Genomic DNA, 10,663 nt, shown 5'->3' on the forward strand with positions numbered 1-10,663 from the left:
AACGATGAAGCTTGATAGAATTATAGAATCATTTCAGCTGGAAGAGACCCTCAGGATCATTGAGTCCAACCATAACCTAATTCTAGCACTAAACCATGTCCCTGAGAACCTCGTCTAAATGCCTTTTAAAAGTCTCCAAGGACGGTGACTCCACCACTTCCCTGGGCAGCCTGTTCCAATACCTGACAACCCTTTCCGGGAAGAATTTTTCCTAATATCCAATCTAAACCTCCCCTGGCACAACTTGAGGTCATTTCCTCTTGTCCTATCACTTGCTACTTGGGAGAAGAGATCAACCCCCTCCATGCTACAACCTCCTTTCAGGTAGTTGTAGACAGCAATCAGGTCTCTCCTCAGCCTCCTTTTCTCCAGGCTGAACAGCCCCAGTTCCCTCAGCTGCTCCTCACCAGACTTGTGCTCCAGACCCCTCACCAGCTTCGTCACCCTCCTCTGCACTCTGTCTAGTATTTCAATGTCTTTCTCATGATGAGGGCCCCAAAACTGAACACAGGATTCAAGGTGGGGGCTGACCACCTCCTCATGGAAACTCTCCCAAATCCACATCACAGCAGGAGGGGTTCACCTGCCCACCAGACACAGTTTCACTCCAAGTCCCTTGGAATGTTCCTAAGAGGCTTCACATCTCTACATGGGCTCTGGGACACCCTCCAGTCCTCTCGTTCCTGCCATGGTCAGCAGTGTGTGACTTCCCTAGAGGACTCCCGGTGCTTAACCTGATCTAGTTGAAGATGTCCCTGCTCATTGTGCGGGGGTTGGACTAGATGACCTCTGAAGGTCCTTTCCAACCCAAACTATTCCATGACTCTATGAAGTGAAATGGCTGCCTTGGACCTTCCTAGCTTAAGATGAGCCTACCCAATCTTTTGTAGTTGCCTTGAGAAATGTAATGGCTAATCACAGAACCTACAAAAGTCCTAAAAATGGTCCTGAGGTTCACACACTTTTCAAGGTATCATGAAAATTTTATTTACAACAGGCTTTTCTGCATGAGTGTAGTGATACTTTCTAACACAGGCATGTCCGAACAACAAAAAACAGAGACCCAGCAGTTTGTGCATCCATACTTCAAGAAAGTGTTTCAGAATACTGGCCTCTATTATTTCAGGATCTCCCAGTGCACAAAACCAAGCTATTTTCTTCTTAAGGGCAAAATTCACTAAAAATCTACATGTTACAGTTTCCATGGTCTATATGTGCTGCATCTACACTCAGACATTAGAGATGTCTTCAGCACTTTTAATGCAATGAAACATCTTCTACTTAGTTTTCACGGTTATCCAAAAAAGTTCATTTATTTAATCAGCTTTTTAATTAAGTAAGCACAGTTTCCGCACACTTGACGTATCAGGTTTTGCAGCTCTTCCCTCTGATTCCAACTGATTGCCTACATCCACAGGGTTTTTTTAGTTGAGGTTACCAGCACTTCAGAACCGTGCCCACAACCCCAGTGTGAATTCTAACACACATAAATGCAGGAAATTGTTGGTCCCAGTATGTGTGTTTCACATTTGGTGTGCCAGACTGGTGTTCATTAGCCTATTTTGGCCATGGGCTACCACTACACCTACACAAAGCCTCTTGCCCACATAGACTTTTTTATTTCTTTTTCCCCATCGTGCTAACTGGTACAACTGGTAGATCAGGCCCTGACTCAAATGTGACAGAGACAGCAAAGCCGTAAGAGACTCCGGGCCTCTGGGGGTGCCCCTTTCGCCAGCATTCCGGGGGTGTTCTGGCTGGGGTGGCTGCCTGCGTACCCAGTGGGAAGGGGTGACATCAAGGGCTGGTGCCTGTTGGAACCGCCTGACAGTGCCCAAGGGTTTCCTTAGCGCTGTTCTGCAAACGTTTGGGGGTTTGTCTGGAATTTCTTACCAAGAAGGAAAGAAGTACAAAGATTTTGATGAAAAACCGATTGGAAAAAAAATTATTTTCAGCCTGCAGAAACTTAAGCGGTTCTTAAAAATGCCTTTTGTTTTAAAATTCTAAATAATTAAACACAAGAAATATTTTGTGAAATTTGTTATTTTTTAGAAAATAACTTTTTTTTTTTCTTTTAATAAACTCTGACAAAATCTCAGCCATGTGAAGGAGTTTATTCCAAGCAACTCATTCCTCTATGAAGGTGCCTGCTTGGCAGTTTACACTGCAAAAATTTGTACAGTGTCAGACCACCAAAAGCTACTTACAGAGAAAATTTTAAAAGAAAGTTCTAGCATTTACAACTACCGGGCAGCTATTGATACTAAAATCCTATTTTACACAGAGTTAGGGAGATGTTTGCTTTCATATACAGCAGTAACTTCATTAGTAAATGGAGTCACAGTGGTACACTCTGTGTAAAAAGCAAGCCCGGCCCGTATCCTCTCTCCTTTATACACCAATGTTGCAAATCAGAAATTATTTTACAAATGAATAAGTCAACGTAGTAGCTGACAAATTTTAGGGAAGCTCTCAAGAGTTAAACCAGGCTGCAGAGCCCTCCTCCTCCTCCCACCTTGTATCTCTGTGTCCTCAAACAAGGGTGCTGGGAAGAGCTTAAGCGTTTGCCCCCCCCTCCCCCCAAAATAATTGAGCGTGCCCTCAGCTCCCATAAAGTCAGGCTGCACAATCCCGAGGGAGGTAGAAATTCCCATAAAAGGATCATTCCAAATCCCTGGGATAAGTTTATTTGGCACGCTATTCAAGCAAAAGGAGCCTTGCAATTGTTTTCCTTGACCTTTTAACCCGCTTTTCTTATCCCAACAGAGGTCAAAGGACAAGAACCAGGCTCCCCTCCCCCAGCCTCTCCCAGCCCGGGCCCCTGAGCGCACCCAGGCTCAAAGGCAGGAGTTTAACCCAGGTAGCCAGAAAACAGATGCCTGCAATGCCAGGGCTGGGGGGGGAAGGGAGAGGAAGTGTAGGAAAGGTGACTTGGAGCTGGTATTTATTTAATTGATCATTAAGCTTGGAAAGGAGAGAAAAATCGAAGGAAGTTTTCCTGCAGGCAAGGAAAGTAATGGGGATTAGGGCACTTTGTGTATCGATGCTGATATAATAGTATTTTTTCTTTGCTAGCTTCACTGGCTCAAATCTTAGCAATGCTTCAAGAGATTACATCTGACTCAGCCACTCTCCAGGAGGCAGAGGAGAGGGAAGCGCCTCTCCTCATCGCATTTTTTATCCCCATAGAGCAGCCAGAAATAATTCTACGCCTTGTTTACGTTTTGTAGCATCCTCAGTTTCAGCTCTTGGGGAGCTGCAGAACCCTGACGAGGGGCTACAGGGGCAGCAGGAAGGCTGCTCTGAAAAGGGGGCAACCCTCACAAGGGCAGCTGTCCCTGCCCACCCCAAGGGCAGCCACGATGCCAACCCCTCTTGTTGAGGCCGAACCCAGCCTTGGTAGCTGATGTGGCTGGGGGGCTCCCAGGCAGGGAAGGAGCCCAAAGTGTGCCAGGACAATTTCCTCTACAAGAATCAAAAAAAAGTCCTGAGTTGGAAGGGACCCACAAGGATCATTGAGTCCAACTCCTGTCCCTGCACATGACAACCCCACAGTTCACACCATGTGTCTGAGGGCGTTGTCCAGTCTCTTCTTGAACACTGTCAGTCTTGGGGCCGTGACACCTCCCTGGGGAGCCTGTTCCAGTGCTCCACCACCCTCTGGAGGAAGAACCTTTTCCTAATGGCCAACCTAAAGAAGCCGGTGCCGTGTGTTGGCTGGCTTTCCGCGGGGCCCGCGGAGAGTGAGTGCCCCTCTCTTCGAGGGTTGTCGGTACCCGCCGGGGCGCGGCGGCAGCCGGCGCTGACCCCGCCACAAAGAGCAGGTTCCCTGCGCCGCCCCTCCCCCACCCCGCCGGGCGGTACCACGTGACCGCGGGGGTGGAGGGGGGGTGTGGGGGAAGGGCGGGCGCCGGGACGTAGGGTGGGGGAGGGGCCGCCCCCCCTCATTAAGTAGGCGAATGTTTTTGGTGTTTTTTTTGTTTTTGTTTCCAACCAGACTGTTTAAATTTACAGTTTCCTTTCGAGGCCGGGCCGGGCGGTGTCAAAACACGTTGTTCGGAAGCGGGTGGATGGGCCACCCCTGCCTGCCCCGCCCGGCGGCACCCTAAAAATAAAATAAAATTTAAAAAAAATATAAATAATAAAATAAATTTAAAAACATATAAATAATAAACCACTTGGGGCTGAGGTTCGCCTTTCCAAAGGGGGAGGCAGCCACCACCTTCCCTGCCTGCCCAGCCACAGGGTTTTTCCCCTAACCCGGGCACCTCGCCCTGCTGTAAGGTGGGTTTGTGGGAAGGTTTTACAAAAATACAGGAGAAAATGGGCTGGTGTGTGGTCTGTAATGGGCATTAGTCCTGTAAGGCCAGGCTCAGCCTGCTGTGGTGTGGGCCAGCCATTCATTGTCAAGCCCACGCTCAGGTTTTCACGTCAAACATTCAGCTAAATCGAGCTGGAGCATCACTGCAAATCTCCTTACTTTGGTTCAAAACCAAACCGAACCAGAAAAAAATACTTGTGTTTCTGTAGCTGAGTGTACCAGCTTGTTCTGCGACACCCGTAACCCATTGCTTGTGCTGTGGGTGCTGCAATAATGGCCCAAAGTATGCATTTTGAAGCCAAGAAAGCTATGCATTCAATAGGTTACCTTTACGTTCACAACATGCTGCTTATATGTTATAGTATTCCCCTCTAAATTTTTGCACGGAATAAGGAGGTGGGGAAAAGGGAAGGTGCCTTAAACCCCTCATTTAAGGCATGGGGGGCAGCCCATGAATGCCCCTCCAGTCGGGATGGCGATGGTGCGTGGGTGCTGCACCACTTTGTGCACCAAGAACACGGAAAGCCCCTCATGGGACAGCTTCACAGGAATTATTTGGGGATTTTAGGCGGTGGGAGCTTAAAAGCATTTGGACCAGGTGAGGTCCCATCCGTCCCTCACCATATCACAGCAAGGACTGAGGTGACTCCTCTGACACTGAGCTGTGGAACAGCAACCTCACCCTTCCCATACTGGTTGCCCTGTGCAGTATTGAAATCTGGAGACCCCACTCCAGCTGTTCTGCATGCCTCATGAACTTCCACATCAGTCCAGAAAGCTGGCAGAAAAAACAGTGCAGAGTCTTCTGCAACCTCAGTAAAAATAACAAAACAAAGGATATAATTTCTTTGTGATAGCAGTGTGTCACCTCTTGTCTTTCCTTAAATTTTCCCTAGATATTCACTAAAGCAAACAAACAAAAAAAAGCCTAAACAGAACCCTCAAACAAGCAATCAGAAAACAACAAAATCAGAAAAAAAAAAAAAAAAAAGTAAAAAAAAAAAAAAAAAAAAAAAAAAAGAGCCAAGATCTCAAATGCTGCCTGGAGTGAACAGATTCAAGGAGGTGTCTCTCCTGAGACCCTGGGACAGATTGTACAACCAAGTCAATGACAGTATGAATCTGCGCTGTAAGAGTGCACTGTGAAACTCGTTCCAAGGGTAAAAGTCAGACTGATGTGAGTGATGTGGTATTTCTTGGGGATATAAAATTAGGATACACGCAGAGAGCCTATTTCTCTGCTGACCTCATCTAATGCCATTCCAGTAATCGCAGAAAATTGCACTGATTAATACAAGAAGTGATCCTGGAACGATGAGAGCAGGATTTCAGCAAAAGCAAGTAAAGTTCAGGCTTGGTGTAAACTGATGTTTACATAAAACAATAATCATGTCCATAATTAACAAAGGATCAATTCAGTCAGTGAGAAGTTATCAGTGTGATTTAAAAGCTTTTGGAATTAGCTTTGGGAGTTGGAGTGGCACTGGTGGAAAAAAGTTAACATCTACCCCTTTTCTTACTAATTTAAACTTGCTATGCAGCTTAAACCCCAACTTGTATCACAGCGGAATTTGGCAAGTTAGCTTTTGCTGGGCTATTTTAACATGTTTCAAGAGTCCTAAATATAATTCCAGTATATAAACTCTTTTAAAGAAGAAAATAAGGAAAAGCAAAGCATTTCTCTGTGCTTGAGAGAACTGAAATGGCTATCACAAGTCTAGCATTCATACTATACATTCTGATAAACCATCTTTTGGGGAAATAATTATTAAAACATATTTTTATTTTTATAGACTGTTTGATTTCTTTTGCTGCTGGAGGTATGTTGCCCAGTCTGTTGTCTGGAAGAAACTCATGACAAAATGGGCAAACTGACAGGAAAATAAGACCTAATGATGGAGAAAATCCAAATGGAAAGCCTGCTGCAATTTGACAAGGATCCACGAGAATCACTGGACACATTACAAACACCACTAATGCTTGCAATCTCAACCGAAGTCATAAAATACTTATTTTTAAAGGGCTATTGACAATGAATTGTATAGCTAAACAAAATACAGTTATTCTATCCTGCGTTGTTTGGGATTTTATTATTCATTTTGCCTTGCTAATGCTTATGCAGTCTTATTTATCTAAGCCAGAATATCTATAAGCTTCAGTTTTTGCCCAGGATTTTTTTCCGAGCAGTGACTGCAATGGAATGAAGTGGGGAGGTCAGAACCACAGGGTCCGAGGCATTCTCTCCCTGCCTAAGTAAAATGAAGTATTTTCAGTAGGCTAAAAAGAAAAAAATGTACCTGCATCACTCATGGCTATAGATTTAATTATGTTTGCGTGCATGTAAGTGTGTGCTGGAGTAAATGTTTACTGTTTAGTTCTGAAAAATCTTTCCTGCTACACCATCGACGGGCAAGTGCTTCCCATTTGGTGCTGGAAGTTGACCGAGCGCAGGAAACAAAAGCCTTTCCATTAGCTGATCACTGTTTTTAAAAAGATATCAATTGCTGTTCCTTTTAAATGAGAAATGTTTTTTATCACAGGGGAAATACGGGTTCTCTTAGATTTGCTGAGCTGGTTACATAAAGTCCATAGTGCCCTTGGTGGACATTTATTCCAAGGGAAGGTAAGAAATGTAATTATTATTTTCCCCTTGGGTTTTGTTGTGGTGATGTGAGCCTCCATAAATAGTTTAAGATCCCATTTATTCTCTAACATTCTGGGTAGTTACAGTGGGATATGCAGAATCATCAGATCTTTTCCCAAATAGCTCCTTGTTTTTAAGGCTGTCCTACCCCATCTCTCCCTTTTCCCCCTTACTCCACAGGAGAGAGCTTTTGATTTTATTTCATTGCAGGCTGTATATTGCAACTCATCCTCTCGCATTGACACTGAAGCAGAGTATTGAAAAGCTGGGGTGCAGCTGGCCCTTGGTGTGAACACTACACAACGTGCAGTGGTGCTCGACTCCTAACTGTATACAGAAATCTCACATACAAAAGGTAGAGCTAATATTTCTGTTTATGACTGAAATTAAACCCTGCTTGTTTTCAACAGGAATTCCTAATTTCTTCTTTTCAAAGCCATAAGGATTGTTGACCTCCTTTTCAGGTGGAAAAAAAGAGACACGGACGCAGCAAGCTGTTTTGTAATATACTGTAAAATGGTTTCCCTTCACAAGGACATAAACAGTTATTTACATTCAAATATGACTGGCCTTCCAAATCCAAGTATCTCCTTTGATTCCTCAGTTGTTGCTTTTTAAATTGAGTGGTCACAGATTTAGGGGAACGCAGCATTTGCTCCTTTAAAACCAGTCTTTAGCATGCCTCTTCTTTTCCTGCTTATTTGAAAGCAGATTTGTTGTTGTTTTTCTGGATTTTTTGAGGGGTTCAGACAAGGGCTCGGATACACGTGTGATCCTTCAGCCTTCGGGCCAAGATGAATTTAACCACAGTGCATTTATGAGACCTGTGGGTGTGATCAAGAAGCAGGTTTTTAGAATCAATTAGAGGATGGCGTGGTGTGCTGGAGAGGGAGGCAGAAGATCTGAACGGAGGCTCTGTGCAGCTGATAGTGTGTGGAAAGGGTCTCTGCAATCAGCAGTCTGTCATTTGCCACCTCCCACTTTGGTTTCACCCCATCAGTAGAGAAGTCAGAGGCTGGAACGCAAAAGCTACTTTCTCAGATTTCCCTCTGACATCCAGTACTGAATGTACCTTCTGTGTCTGAACTGAAAATTTCATCACCTTTTTTATTCTTCTGATTTCACTCTCCCTGTTTTGTTCCTTACATAAAGCAGAAAACACATGCAAGGAAAAGCAGCCAGAAGGTCCCTCAGTCTAGAGGGGGCTGGGATGTTGTTCAAGACAATTACTCCGGGAGACTGTGTAGCTATGCAATAGAAAAGCCAAAGAAGGAGCCCTGGGGAATTACATCAGCTTTTTTTTTTCTTTTCTTTCTTTCTCCCCCCCCCCTTTTTTCCTTTTTTGTCCTAAGGGGAGAAATCCTGAATAGGGTTATGAGCTGTCTAATCAGCACTGTCCTAGTTCACAGCAAAGCATGCAGAATGAACCAAGAGCAGAACACGCAGAGCTTCCGCAACACACTGTTTTCAAAAAACTGAGGCACATAATTTCCTGTGAAGCCCTGAAGAATGGAAGGGATAATATGAAACACAGGCTTTTTCCTGGTAATCCTCTCTGTGTATACTCTGTTTCACCTTCAGTCTCCCTTTGTCTCCTTGCTGTCATTCATGACTCAGCACCGCCTTTCATAGAAACCCATGTGCCTCTCTCTGACATGCTGACAGCCTCACACTCCTCTTGCAGGACTGCAGATCCTTTGTCTGCCCACAAAACCTGACTCATCTCTTCTTGGACGCTGGCCTCTGCCACTCATTTCCTGACAGTACAATTATCACACCAGGTCCAAAAAAAAAAAAAAAAAAAGAAAGTAAATAAATTTCCAGGCAAGGACATTATTAATATTGTAGGATTACTCAGCTAATTGCTGTGCCAGCCGAATGGTGGGTTTCAGCCACACCAGGAGCTGGTACCTCCCGACCATGTCTCCCAGGGCCCTGCAAGAGGGCTGCATGTGGAACAGCCCTGCAGCCCCTGCTGAAGGCTCAGTCCTGCTTCTTGCAGCCTTGTGCCACCTGCACAACTGGACAGAAAAGCCAGAAACCCCGTCATCTCTCCTGCTGTGCAGTGGCAGCACCCACTGTTCGTACTTTCTTTTGCTTACACATCCCTTGGAGCGCAGCCTCCGCAGGGCAGACATTTTGCTTCACTTTGTGGTTATCCAGCAACCATCCCCCCTCCTGCTCTCCTCTGTGACAATATCGAAAGATTTACGTGGTTGCCAGCCTAATGTTTCTGACACGCAGACAAAATGAAATAGCTCAGAGTGGAGCTGGCAACCAGGAAACTTCAGAAACAAATTGATCTGGCAAGGAGTTTTCATTATGCTTCAGGGAACAGGTTGATCTGACAAAAATAGAAGCTGGCAAATAGGTTACCTCTTGGAAAACGGCACACCGAGGTGGTGCATTGAGATGAGGGGTGGTGTCTGATCTGGCTCCAGGAGGTGGGGTTGGCTGGCTTGATGGAAACCGGGAGATCGAGCCCTCTTTGTAACAGAGGTTTTGTCATTTGGCTGTGCCATAAAGCACGGTGCAGGCTCACAGCTTTCTGCAGTGGCTCCCGTCACAGTCAGGAGGATCTGCCAGTGCACATCAGCCCTGGCTTTCTGCGACTCGTTCTGCTTCTGCTCGACACCATCATGGTGCCTGCTCCTGACTTCTCCTCTGTCTCCTGGGCCTCTGCTTCCCTCCTGAACATGCCCAGGGAGGAGCCCTGGAGGAGATTTTGCCCAAATTGCCCAATTGTGTTAGCTGCTGTCACATGTACCATATGTTTTTATGCCTGCAAAGCATCCAAATGCTGGGGGAGAAGAAGCTGGGTGTAACCTGACATGCAAGCCTCTTGTATTGCTGATGGGGACACCAGGCCTCCAAGACGGTTACAAGATTTTTACCGTGCACAAAAATGTTTGCCGTCAGTATCAAACACGCAAGCCATTAATTCTCTTAAAAAAAAAAAATCCCCTTACATTTCTAGTAATGATTCATCTTTCAGCTACTCGCCGTTACCTTATAAGGTCTCCCTGTATGTCAGGGCTTTTTCTTAATGAATGGTATTCTCTGTACCCTGTTTTGATGCTTGATAGGAATAATAACCTCTGCCTATTTATATCAGTATAGGCATGACTTTTTTTTTTTTTTTTTTTAAATTAGCCAGTATGTTGTTTTCCACAGAGTAAGTACCATCAACTAAATGATTTAGCTAAGTTGTTTAAAAAGAATAAATCTGTGTCTTAAAAACTGATCAGAAGTCCTTGGATATAGTCTGGGAAAAATGCTGAATACCTCTACCATGGCACATGCAGCCATTTTCCTACATATCTCAAGATGGAAAAATAGGAAATTAAAAAAAAATACAGAAATATTACCTTGTTTATCTTTTACTGTGGTCATAGTGCTGTATCTCAGTTAACATTAATGCACTCTAATAAAAATTAGTGCACATCATAGCCAATCATTGTTGCAGGTTCCTTATTCATCATTTGGGAAGCCCTCTGGGCCCTTACACATTCCTGCTCGGATAAGAATATGCTTTTCCTGTAGCATAAGCATTCACAAGGATGACAGAAGAGTAGTAGAGTAGATCAAACACAGACTCTATATAGGAACTCTTGCAATTTTTGCGTTTTCTCTTTTTCTTACTGTCTTTCTGACAAGTTCATGGTTTCCTGCTGGCAATCCATCTGTTGCACTTTAAG

This window comes from Columba livia, chromosome 1, assembly GCF_036013475.1.
Source record: "Columba livia isolate bColLiv1 breed racing homer chromosome 1, bColLiv1.pat.W.v2, whole genome shotgun sequence".
In the NCBI taxonomy this organism is placed as follows: domain Eukaryota; kingdom Metazoa; phylum Chordata; class Aves; order Columbiformes; family Columbidae; genus Columba; species Columba livia.